Consider the following 12,881-nt stretch of genomic DNA (forward strand, 5'->3'; position numbering starts at 1 on the left):
CTTAGGCAAAACTCTCCTTAAGTCTGCATGCAACTATCTTTCTGCACTGATATCTTTGCCATAAATAGACATTAAATATCCTGTAGAAAGTAGTCAAGATAGCAAAGTAACAATTTGAACTGGAATTGTTTTCAGGTTGCTGACTAACAGCTGCCATTCTCACCATGAGGTTATTAATCCAGCTGAATGGGGTGTGAGTCTGCTATGTTTCCACTTTTATATCTTTACAAATAGATTCCCCAACAGCAGATCTGGATTCTTAAGCTCAACAGAACCGGGTTTCTGTGATCTTATAAACACACTAAAGATGAATTTTCTAGCATATGTTAGATCCTTCCACCCTCTCCTTCATAAGCTTCTTTCATGTGATTAGAGGTGGTTAAATTATTAGATGTATTCTAGAACTCAGCAGTCAGATTGTTTATTGATTCATCACTGCATTTTTGATTGTCAGTTATTTCCTTTAATTTTTAATAAATCACTGATTAGTGTTATTTTTTCATAGTGCGCAGGAATGGTTACAACTGGCAAACTGAAACAAAAGTCAGGATTTCATAATTTCTTGTTAATCAAAGTTGTGAAAACCATCAAATATTATTTTCACTGTGTTAAAGGAAAGGTGGGGTTTTTTTTGGTGTTGTTTATTTGGTTTAGGTTTTTCTAGGTTGTATTTTTCTTTAGTTTTTAGAAAATAATGTAAAAATGGTTGTATTAAAGTTTTTTTGCTAATATTTTTAAAAGATGTATCAGTTGTGTACTATATACACACATACTTGTGTATGCCTGTCATTCAGGCTCATATCAACCTGATAGATGAAAAAGCAGAAATAGACAAAACAAAAAACTAGTATGAATGTCATGCAAATAGAGTCACAGCAAGCGTTTTATATTGCAGTTATATAAAGAAGTGTGACATTTTATAGAAGCAAAGATATGAAGTTCCTCTGAGTGCATCTTCATAATTTAAAAAGCCCATTTGTTTTCCGTTGTTAGATTATAGTTTGAATTCAAAGGAGTAATTCTCCAAAGAAAGCATCAAGCTTATTTGTTTAATTCTATATCAAAATTGCAGTGAACATAAATGCTAAAATGAAATAATAGCTGAAAGAGTCTTCCCACCTTCAGGTGTTTTGTTTTGTTTTGTCTGATTATTTTCTACAATATCTCATATTTGTATATTAATATAATTAAAATAAGAATGTCAGCTTCTGCTTTGGGCCTAACTTGGCCTTTATAAACTAGCTTGGCTGTTGGAATTTGTCAGTATGATTAAAAATTAGCTATTAATTTAAAAAACAATGTTATTTTTTTTAATAAGCTGCTGCTTTCCTTTTTCTCTTGAAGATAATCTAAAAGGGATGCTATTTGGTGTTTGTTTAGGATGTCTTTATGAAAAAATAATTGTTTTTTGTTCTCACACCAAACTTCCTCATAAGTGTCTAAAAAATATCAAGAATTTTTAAAAATGAAGTGTGTGCTTAAGTCTGTTGCATACAGTTCTATCCATGCTCATACATTACAGAGGTAGTTTAATCACCCATAAGAAATTACTAGCTTCTCTGTTCGTGAAGCATGACATTTCAATTGCACAGCCAATAAAAGAATTACATGAAGAGGGCTGAAATGATTTACTGTATGGAAAGCCACAAGACCAAGGTTACCATGGTGAACTACCTTTCTGTGCATACAAGGTCAAGTGAGAGTGACCTGTCAGTGGACAACCTTCAGTGCTAACATAGTAATACGTTGCACCAACAGTGGTTTGTTGATCTGCTTCTTAAATAATTATAAACATTTTAATATTTTCTATTTTTTCATTGCTGAATTTGTTACACATGGACAATAATGAATACAGAAATCTTCATTTTATGCTTCAGTAATAGTAGTTTAACAGCATTAGATGAACATCTGTGTTTACCAAATTTTTATGAGTTATAATTGTATACAGTAATGTTTCTTAGGGTATGTTCAGAGGTTAAAAAAAGCTTACAAAGGGTTTTCAGATGTTTAATCTAGTGTGTATGAGATTCCAGTTGATGCTTTTCATATTTTCTGACTCTGCATTATTGTATATTGCAGAATTCTCCTCTCAGTTCCAAAGGGGCTGGAGATAGGGAAGCAGGCAGCATTACAAATAGTCTGTATACAAATATTGTCAAAGAAAACATACAATTATAATTAAAATGTTCAGAAAAAAACGTCTGAAAAGCAGAGAGTTCATCTAATGGTTCTCTGAAAAATATTTTGTTGATGCATAAAATGAGAACTATACTAATAAATGTCTCTTGAATTACATATGCTGTAAGAAAATGAAACCCTTTGGGTTATGAATCTTGGATTTAAAGAGGCAGTCATCAAATATTTAAGATGAAAATGCAGTAACACATGCTAGCTGTCATGTGTAGGTTTGGTGAATGTTATGACAAGGTTTTTAAAACATTCATAGTCAGAGTATTTTTATAAAAATGTTCATTAATTCAAACAGACATTCATATCTGGCAACCTGCATTAGAATCGAGATTTCTAGATACATGAGAAATCTTTGTAAAGCCAAGAAAATATGGGTGAAATATATAGCAATCATGTTTAAATTATACATTATAAGGCATACCTATCGGTATGTTGTCATATTATGCATTAAATTTAGTGCATAAATCAGGTTGTTATAATTCTGATGTCGCCAAAAGGCACAAAATATGACAAACAGGACTAGGCATGTAGATATTATCATACTCAATAATTCAATGAGCATTTGTTTTATGTAAATTAACTCCTGTTAATAAAAATTACACTCATTTATTACACTACTTTTGTGTGATAATTAAAAAAATGTCCTTTTTCTCAAAAATCATTACAAAATGTGAATAATGCATTTGTTTAATATCTTTATAAACAAGATCTTACCATCAGATTAGTTCTGGAAATGAAAGCATTATTGATTTCTATAATAATTTCATAATACTGTTACATTGCAGTGCTGAAACTGCTAATCTCGTTTTTGTGAAGAACTCTATGCATTTAAAGCAGTGCTTGAACTCTCACATACACCATATAAACAATATTAATTTGCTACAGGCTGCTAGTGTTGAATCTGCAGAAAAAGTACCTTTCAAAATATGGAGAATAAAGAAAAGATACTTTTAACTGTAGCTTTTAACATAATAAACACTACTATCTGTTAAAACAATGTTGCAATAAAGTAGCATTTTTTCAATGCATTCAGGCATATTGGGTGGTGATATAGCAAAATTTCAATATGGTTTTGTTCTTCTTAATTTATATTTGAAAAATATACCAACCTGAGAAATGTTTAGAGCTGTATTCTTTATAAATTCATGAAGTGTCTATGATTAGGAGGGATCTCTAACAGAGAATACAATATACCACCTGACCTTGTGTCTACTTTGCCATTAAATAAAAAGGGAGAAAGAGAAAAAGAGGGATAAAGAAAGAGAGAAGGAAAGAGAGGAGGCTTAATATTGTCTGTTTTTAATTCCAGAATATCAGGGTTCAATGGACTTCTTTTTTTTTTTCTCTTTAAAGTAACTAGTAGGTACAGGCTTTCTTAAGACATTAAGTTTGCTGATCTTGCCAGAACACTGAAAGACAGAAGTGCATATGTGTGTGGGGAAAGATTCAAGGCAAGATCTACCTCATGCTAAGGAAATTATTCAGAGCTGAAAACATTTGTCTAAGTGCTGCTAACAGACTTCGTGAGCCAAATCATGTTGAACCTGTGGACATCTTGATAAGACACAGCACACAGGGAAGGTGAAACCCTTGAACCTAACCTGCTTTCACCCTTCATCACTAGACCCAGCAAGCCTCTTGGCAGGAAATAAAAGACTTATCTTCTGTTCTTTATTAAAAGTAGCTAAATAAGTACTTTAAGGTACCAGGCTTAGCTGAAGTTGAGTATGCTGCTGTGACTGGTGGTCCCAACTGAGCATCATGTCAGAGCACTTCTATTCAGGTGATTGTTAGTGGCAGGCTGCTAGAGCCACCACTTAGCTCTCTAAAGTGGCAGAAATCAAAGAAGGACTTGTTACTGCACGCAGAGAAATGGCAAATGATCCCAAAGTGCATTTTCCAGCTCCCCTGGAATGTTGTGGGAGCAAACACTGCAAACTGTGGGGCTTGTCCTCACTGGTGAAAACTGTGTCATTTACTTGCAGGACACATCAAACCAGGTTCCTGTACTTTAGAAAGGAGAGTCCATTAGACCGCTAAATTGTATGCCAGCCAGATCATTATATAACTGGTACTGCTGTCATATTACCAAATGATTGACAAGCAATATTAGGTTTTGAATGGTACATAGGGACTTAAAAAAACCAGAAACTGAAAATACGCAGACTAAAAAATGCGAAGTTTTTGATCTCTCTTGTGGCCATTGGCAACTGACGAAATAAGTGGAGTTTTATTTCATGATCAGAAAAACATAGGCTAGATGGCATTAGTATTATGTCACAACTACAATGGGAATTAATGTGTAAAATGTGGAAATCCCTCTGATAGTCATAAATGCATAGGCTAGATCTGATGTTTACCCAAGATTGAAATAAAGATTGAAATAAAGAGAAATTTGTAATAGTTTTTTAAAGAGAATATTAGAAATTTTCCAGAGAAAATTAGTGCAAAAAAGCAGGTGTAGTGAACCTTCAGAAAGTTAACCCATATTTTAATGTTCTAGAATATCGAGATTTAATTTTTTTGTCTGAGTTTTCAGGCCTCTTTGCATATTGAAGGTATTGTACATTTACACTGGCTACTCCAGGCATCTAAGTAGGTTCTGGAAATCTTCTGGAGATATTGTAATTTTTTCATTCAATATATAACAGGACTTTTCTCCTGTCTTTATTTCTTTGAACGGTACCTTCCCAAGATGTTTAAATCTAACTGACATGAGATTAAGCAACAAAATGCTTTTCTATCCATTATGGACTGGAGTAGTAAAACATTATTTGAATTCATGCTGAATTTGATTCAGATGTCAGGCTTCCAACTGAAGAACCAGGTATAGCAAAATATAAAAATATGTGCTAAATTAACAATAAAATTTTAGTATAATTTGTTAGTGATATTTTGCATTTTGATTCCACTGTCCTTCACTTTAAATTATACAAAATTATGAGAGGTCAGAAGAAATACAATGCTAAAAGAACATCAAAATCACTGAGCACTCTTGTTTTCCTCTTTATATAGTATCTGTCTAAGTAAGCCATTTAGGCATCTGTATTATGCTGAAAAGGTGCTGACACTAAGTAGATAAGAATTAAGTGTTTGGTTGGTTGGTTGTTTTTTTTGTTTGTTTGTTTGTTTGTTTTTTGTTTTTTTTGGGGGTGGCACTGAGTCATTCAGAATATATGGAGGTGGAAGCCTCATGTATTGGAAGGGTATGTATTATCTGTGGATTCTCTTACTGCATTTGGAAGAAATCCTAAATACAACTGATAATACTCAGAACTGTATCTGTTTTTATAAAAGAGATTCTCAACCATTAACCGTTTTTGAGACTATTAAAATATAACCTCCTGTTCCATAAGAGAATTCAGGCCATATTTCCCTGGAAGGACTGCTGGTTTTGGAACTCGCCTTCCTTTTCTACCATTTCTAGGACATGGCTTCCCTTAAAAGACTATGAAAAGAATAAGGCTTTAGTTTAGTTTTTAGGATTTCTTGTTGTTTACTTCACAATTTGACTGCCAATGTATTTACTGGTGGAAGCTGTGATTGTTTTTATCTGACAAAATATCCTTTTGTGGATTGCTTTGTACAATTAATACTTTGAAACTGTAAATAGCATACAGGTAATAGGAGTATATGCACCATATAAATTACTAGCTAAATGTGAAGGAATTTTTCTCAGTAAGAGTCTTTGAGTGTAATTACGTTTAATACTTTTGTTTGTGCATACAAACTCTATATACTGGTGGAAAAGAAACAAAACACAGCAACAGGCAGTAACCTTTGTTCAGCAGGAGAGACTGTAGGCAAAATAGAAGCAAGCAATGGATGTAAAAAGGACATAAAAATGGCATTTTAAACTAGAAATAGATCCTTACTTCTCCTTACAGCTATATAACTAAAATTCATAACCTTGTGGAGAGAGCAAGGGAAGAGAAAGGAGAATCCTTGTACACTAAGGATCACATGCAACATATTAGAAGTGCTACAGGTATGGCAGATATCCTGAGTCTGTTATCCTTGAGTTATATTTGCAGCATTGAACATGGGAAGATGGCTGCAGCCATGTAATGGTAATATATTTAAAAGTAGGATGGTAACATCTGTATTTAGGGGGAACAGGAAACTCTAGTATAGTAATATTCTCCAATATTCAAAATGTTTTCATAAGCTATTAAGCAAAACTTTTGGGAAGTGTTAATTTTCTAAAAGCATTTTCTCTCTCATATTCCTTCTGTCTTTTTGTCCTCTGTGTGTTTTTCGCTGCATTTTTTTTACTACAAATCATCTGAATTGGCACTGCTAGTTCTTGTGATAGTAATACTTCATACAGCTTCCAAAGATTTGGCAAGGACTCCTGAGTAAATATTTTCAGATAAATATGTATGCACTTTATAAAGTATATTTAGTAGATAGATGTTGTATTCTGTAACAGCATCTAATACTTACCATAAGGGTCTTTAATTGTGAATGTCATTGTTATTTTCATTATGAGAAAGGCATTTAAAAAAAAAAAAAAAAAAAGAGTGGTCCAGATGGAGTTTCTCATTTTGAATTCTCTTCCTTGGAAAACTGCAGGTGCATGTTCATAATTTGACAGTGCTGCATTATGGATTAGCTAGTGAAGGCTATTGTACAGTGAGTTCTGCAGTCATCTCATTGACTTCTGTGAAGTCCAAGCATATAATCTCTGTGACACAAACACTGCTGCCAAACTCATGTTTAAGAGGTACTGCTAACCAAGTTTTTGAAAGAACTATATTTAAAAATACCAGAAGATGTGCACATTGAATTCTGCAAAAAGTAATTTCATAAATAGTATGTGTTTTGTAATTCCTAAGGCTATAAAGAAAATAATGGAGCAGTACTGATTCAGGTGGCGTTTGTTTGGTTTTATTTTTGTTTCTTGTTTTGTTTGGGGGGAAGGTGTTTGTTGTGGGTTTTTTGGTTGATTTATTCTGGTTTGGTTTGTTTTTTTTGGTACTGTATGAACAAAATGTTATTTTAGATATTAATGAATTAATAGTATATTCATGTACACTGCTGGCCTATACGTGAAGTATTAAGTTGATGCAATCTTAAATGCCTAAAATTAAACCTCTGAAAAATTTTTAATATAGAAGAAGCTTTACTATAACTAAAATAAGAGTAAACTGTGAAATAAATTATTTAAATATATAGATTAGATGCATACTTTGGGGCAGAAGGGTTGTTTGAGACATGATTGAAAAGTATTTAAAGCTAAATATAAACCAAATGTCTATTTGAATGTAGATATTGCATTTCTGAAGATGACTCTTACATACACATACAGTAGGAATGCATTATTTCACTGGCACAGATTTAGTAGGTAGATGAAAGAGCCTGTATCCTTCTGACTCTCCTCCATTAGCACAAACTGACATATGACATAATAAGAGTAATATGATGCAGAGTGTCTGGTTACAGGAGCTGAATCAGGTAATGAATAAGTTATATAGAAGTACCTAATTCCACTTAGAGAACTCTATGCAGTTGACTTTGCTAAGACAGAGTTTCTCCCCTCAAGATAAAAGTATAATTTATATTATAGTATTTAGAGAAACAAGCAAACATCACATGGAAGCAGTTTGAAGCCATAAATTTAGAAAGAGAAGTACATTGTAAAATAATAGTAAGGAAGGGACTTGTGTGTCAAGCGTGGATGTAAAGAGGAGATGAGTTTAGAACAGGATGAGAAAGGAAGAAAAATGTAAGCTAAAGAAAATGGAGCTTTATGTAGACCCTTGAATGGCTGCAATATATTATATCGGCACTCAAGTACCTTTTCCGCTGTCACTTTATATCTACTTTGTATCCCTTCCTTGTCCAACTTTTCCACACCCTCTCACCCTAAATGTCAGTTTTCTTTAGGTGTATCTTTTACCTCCTAAATTCCCTCTGAATCTCTGTGTTTACATATCTGTCTTTGAGTCTGTGAGTGCCAGTCATTTTTCCAGCCTTGTCTTTCACTTCTTGTTTTATTAGTACTTATTTTGTACCCCAGGTGACCTTGCTTTTCATCACATCTTTTCTACACCAAATGCTTTAGTTGCCCTTACTGCTCCACTTTTATATTCACATTCACAACTCCTCTTGTATTTGTTCATAAAAATGAGGAAAAATAGTCAGTGAAAAGTTCATCAAAAGTAAAGATCAAAATCTCTGGATTTAATAGAATTGAACTTGTGAAGGTTTTATTTTTTGACATATATATTTAAGTCAGTTTCATAGTGGGCTTTTTCAGTGTTTATAGAATGTACTCTTGCATGCTACAAAAAGATAAATCATTTTTACTTTTCTACAAGAGTACAAAAGTCCTCATGTTTCTGTCTTATCCTTTTTACTTCTACTAATTTGTCCTTAGATTTTATGCTGTTAATATTGATAGCTTATTTTTATTGACTCATTTCACATATTTTCCTGACTTATAAACAGATGTTTTTTTTAAATTTTTATTTTGGGAAGCTCACCTGAATTTACAGCTCATCTTTTGAATCCATGTTCCTTTCTCACAAAAAGTTTATTTGAATTATGTTGCTGGCATGGAGTCCTTAAGCAGTTCAGATGTGATAACCCCCAGTGACACGCTTACAGCATTCCCGTACACAGAATGACTTTCAGCCTGAGGAACATTTGTAAGACTAGTCCTACCAAAACCAAAATGATCAATTGTTTTATACTGGTCCAGTTTTCAGCTTCATTTCTTTCTTCAAGTGAGCTGAGGGATCTTCTGTATTACCAGAAGATGCCATTTAAGTTTACATCTTAAACTGTACTTTGTCCCCAGATGATGTTGTAATATGAATTGCATTCAGGCAGAGGCTTCTCAAGCACAACTGCTTCATTTAACAGCAGCATATAAGTATTCATCTCCTGGTCCCTGGAGTTCTCCCCTTGCTAACAGTTATAGCATCAGACTTAAACTGGCAAGTTTTTTTTAGTATGCAGTTTTTCCAAGCCAATTAACTTATATGGTGAAATATACAAAATAAGAGTTTTTTTCTGTTTTAAATGAGACAACCAAGAAACCTAAAGAAATCAGAAAAAATATTTTTTTGGCTTCTGAGACAAGAATAAAAACTTAAATTCAGAGTTTCTCTGAGACTTTCAGTAATTTCAAATGGAGCAGGAATTCCTGTCTTGATCTGTTTGCCTTCAAGAAGTTTTCTAACAAACTTAATCACACTTAATCTTTCAAATTCTCTAGGCTATACTAGAAAAGGAATAAAAAAAATCCATATTCTTGCAAACTTCTATGAAATTCTACCATTACATAAATCTTAATGTGAGGACTCAGAACTCATATACTGTGCACTAAATTCTCAAAAAAACAGACTATAAATTCCTTATTTTGTCTGAGTGCTTTCCAGGTATTCATAGATACTGTTACAAAAGAGCCCTCTCATCTAGGGAAATCTTGTCAGGAATTTATTGATAAGAAAGAAAGGCATACAAGGATTAATTACATGCTTGAGAAAACCAAGCACTGTGACAGAAGTGAATTCTGCCTTAAGAGGACTAGTGTTTCCTCCTGGAATTGGCTGGATTTCTAATGAGGTGTACTGTTGTGATTTTGTAAACTCCTCATTTTTTTTCTCGTTCTCTGTGCTGAGAAGACTCAGGGAAGAAATTAACTATGCTAACTGAAGTAGTTAACTACACCAGTCAGAAATTAGAGTTGCACTCTCAGTTTGTTTTGAGGTAGTAGAAAATAGCTAGTAAGGAGGTGAAGACAGATAAAAAGAAGACATTCAATGGATCAAGAAAGCAGCCTTCCTGAAAAACTGGAAGCTGATAACAGTCATTAATTTTAAAAATATCAATATTTCTTGACATTAGTAATTTTACTTACTGTTGTCTGGTCTTGTACAGTATCTCCCTCATGAAAGAGTATTGAGAATGAGTGAGATGGATCATGAACTGGCTGGATGGCAGAGCTCAGAGGGTTGTGATCAACAGTGCAAAGTCTGATTGGAGGCCTGTAGTTAGTGAGACTCCGCAGAGGGCAGTGTTAGGTCCAGTCCTGTTTAACCTATTCATCAATGACCTGGATGAAGAGACTGAGCGCAACCTCAGCAAGTTTGCTGATGATACCAAACTGGCAGGAAGGGCTGACACACCAGAAGGCTGTGCTGACATTCAGCAAGACCTGGACAGGCTGGAGGACTGGGCAGAGAAGAACCTTATGAAGTTTGACAAGAACAAGTGTAGGGTCCTACACCTGGAGAGGAATAACCCCAGACACCAGTACAGGTTAAGGATGGACCTGCTGCAAAGCAGCGCTGCAGAGAAGGACTTGGGAATGTGGGTCAACAACAAGCTGACCATGAGTCAACAACATGCCCTTGTGGCCAGGCAGGCCAATGGTATCCTGAGGTGCATTAAGAACAGTGTGACCAGCAGGTCGAGGCAGGTTATCCTCCTCCATCTACTCTGATCTGGTGAGGCTGCATCTGGAGTACTGCATCCAGTTCTGGGCTCCCCACTTTAAGAAGGATAAGGAATTACTGGAAGGAGTCCAGCAGCAGGCTACGAAGATAATCAGGGGCCTATAGCACCTTTCCTATGAAGAGAGACTGAGAGAGTTGGGTCTGTTCAGCCCAGAGAAGAGAAGGATGAGAGGGAATCTCGTCAGTGTTTATAAATATCTCAAGGGTGGATGTCAAGAGGATGTGACCAGATTCCTTTGGGTGGTGCCCAGTGATAGGATAGGGGGGCAACAGGCCCAGACTGAAGCACAGGAGGTTCCATCTGAATATGAGGAAAAAATTATTTCCCTTGAGGGTGCCAGAACACTGGATCAGGATGCCCAGGGAGGTTGTGGACTCTCTTTCTCTGAGACATTCAAGACCCACCTGGACACATCCCTGTGCAACCTACTCTTGGTCAACTTGTTTTAGCAGGTCAGTTGGACTAGATGATCTCCAGAGGTCCCTTCCAACCCTAGCCATTCTGTGATTCTGTGAGAAATGAAACTTTCACAAATACTTCATAAATTTTTGGTCATTCTTTCAATTTGATTGTGTTGTGCATACAGTGGGAATTACATGGATGGCTGATCATCTTTAATTTTTTTCATATTTTAGAGCTGTTAGAAAACCAGAAAAAAACCAGTGTCATCCATGGGTTGTTGTGTTCTGCTGCATTGTATTTGAAGGTTCTGATGGGGAAAAAGAGTAAGCTGAATAATTCATAATTCACCAGAGGTCAGGCAAGATTGCTGGCATTGTTGGGACTAATTTTCTTCATTTTCTGTCATACCATCACTAAAGTGGTTATTATTTTACATTGTCGAGGGCCAGTATGTTTCTACATTTGTTGATTGCTTTAAGTGCTCCAGCATTGCTCTACTAGATGAGAAATTATTTTCTTGGAGTTATCTAAAATCTGAATGTACATTTGGACTAACAAGAGAAGAAAGAGAAGTTGCATACCTGTAAGGGATGATCTTTGAGATTTTCTGGCTGCTTTTATTTTTTAAAGGTCTTTGATGTTTTCAGATGTACATTTCTTTAGATAAACTTGAATAGAAATGCTGTTACCTTACATACCTATATGCTGGGCATAAGCAATTGTAGAATATAATTGTCTTCTATGTGAGTAGGGAAAGAAGACTGTTTTCAAATTAAAAAGTGTAAGTGCAAGCTTTATGTTAGTGTACATATGGTCATTTCAAGAGCTCTCATTTCTTTAAATATTGCTCTTATTGCTGATGAGGCTCAATATTTTTTTGTCTACGTTATCTTTAAGTATAATATGTTCCTTTGAATTTTGAGAATTCTGTTATGAGGAAGGGTTGCACTTGTTGAGTTATGCACATGTTGTGCTTGAACAATCAGCATGGGCAGCATGATTAACTAATCTGATTGCCTTCTGTGTTGGAATGGTTGGTTACATGGGCCAGAGAGAGCCTGAAATGTAATATAAATCAACTTTAGCAAGACTTGTAATGTCCTTTTCAACTGTATTTTTCTTTATCATGTATTGGATGAATGGGTTGGTAGATGGGTTGAAAAATGAGAAGACATTTGGGCTCAGAGGACAGTAATTAATGGCTCAGCTTCCATATGACAGCTGGTCAATTCTGATTCAGTTATTTTCATTAATGATTGGGATGACAAGACATAATGGACCTTTAACAAAATAAACAAACAAACAAACAAAAAAAACCCTCAAAGTCCAACATTGAGAAACTTAGGAAACAGACAAACAGAAACTTAATAAAGTTTAAAAAGAGAAGTGCAAAGTCCTGAACACCAAAGTGTGTCAGTACAGTCTGGAAACTAATTAACTTAGTAGTAGCTCTGCTGAAAGGAGAGATTACAGTGGATTGCAAGCTGAGTATGAATGAAATGCTGTCATCACAAATAAGGTAAACTGGGCTACATTGGAAGGAGTGTGGAGAATACATCAAAGCAAGTTGTTATTCCCTCATACTTCACACTGAGGGGGCTGTAACTGGAGGATTTTGTTTGTATCAGCCTTATTTTTCAAGAAGGATGTTGAAAAGCTGGAAACAGTCTGAAAAATGGCTATCAAGAATGCATCATCATTAAGAGACCAGGAGCACATGAGCTTCAATGAGAGATGGTTTAGCTTGGTGAAAAAAAGGCTAAAGAGACCTTCGATAGCAGCCAATGAAATTTGAAGGTAAACTACAAGAACAATGGAGC

The sequence above is a fragment of the Columba livia genome, chromosome 2 (assembly GCF_036013475.1).
Source record: "Columba livia isolate bColLiv1 breed racing homer chromosome 2, bColLiv1.pat.W.v2, whole genome shotgun sequence".
Classification (NCBI taxonomy): Eukaryota; Metazoa; Chordata; class Aves; order Columbiformes; family Columbidae; genus Columba; species Columba livia.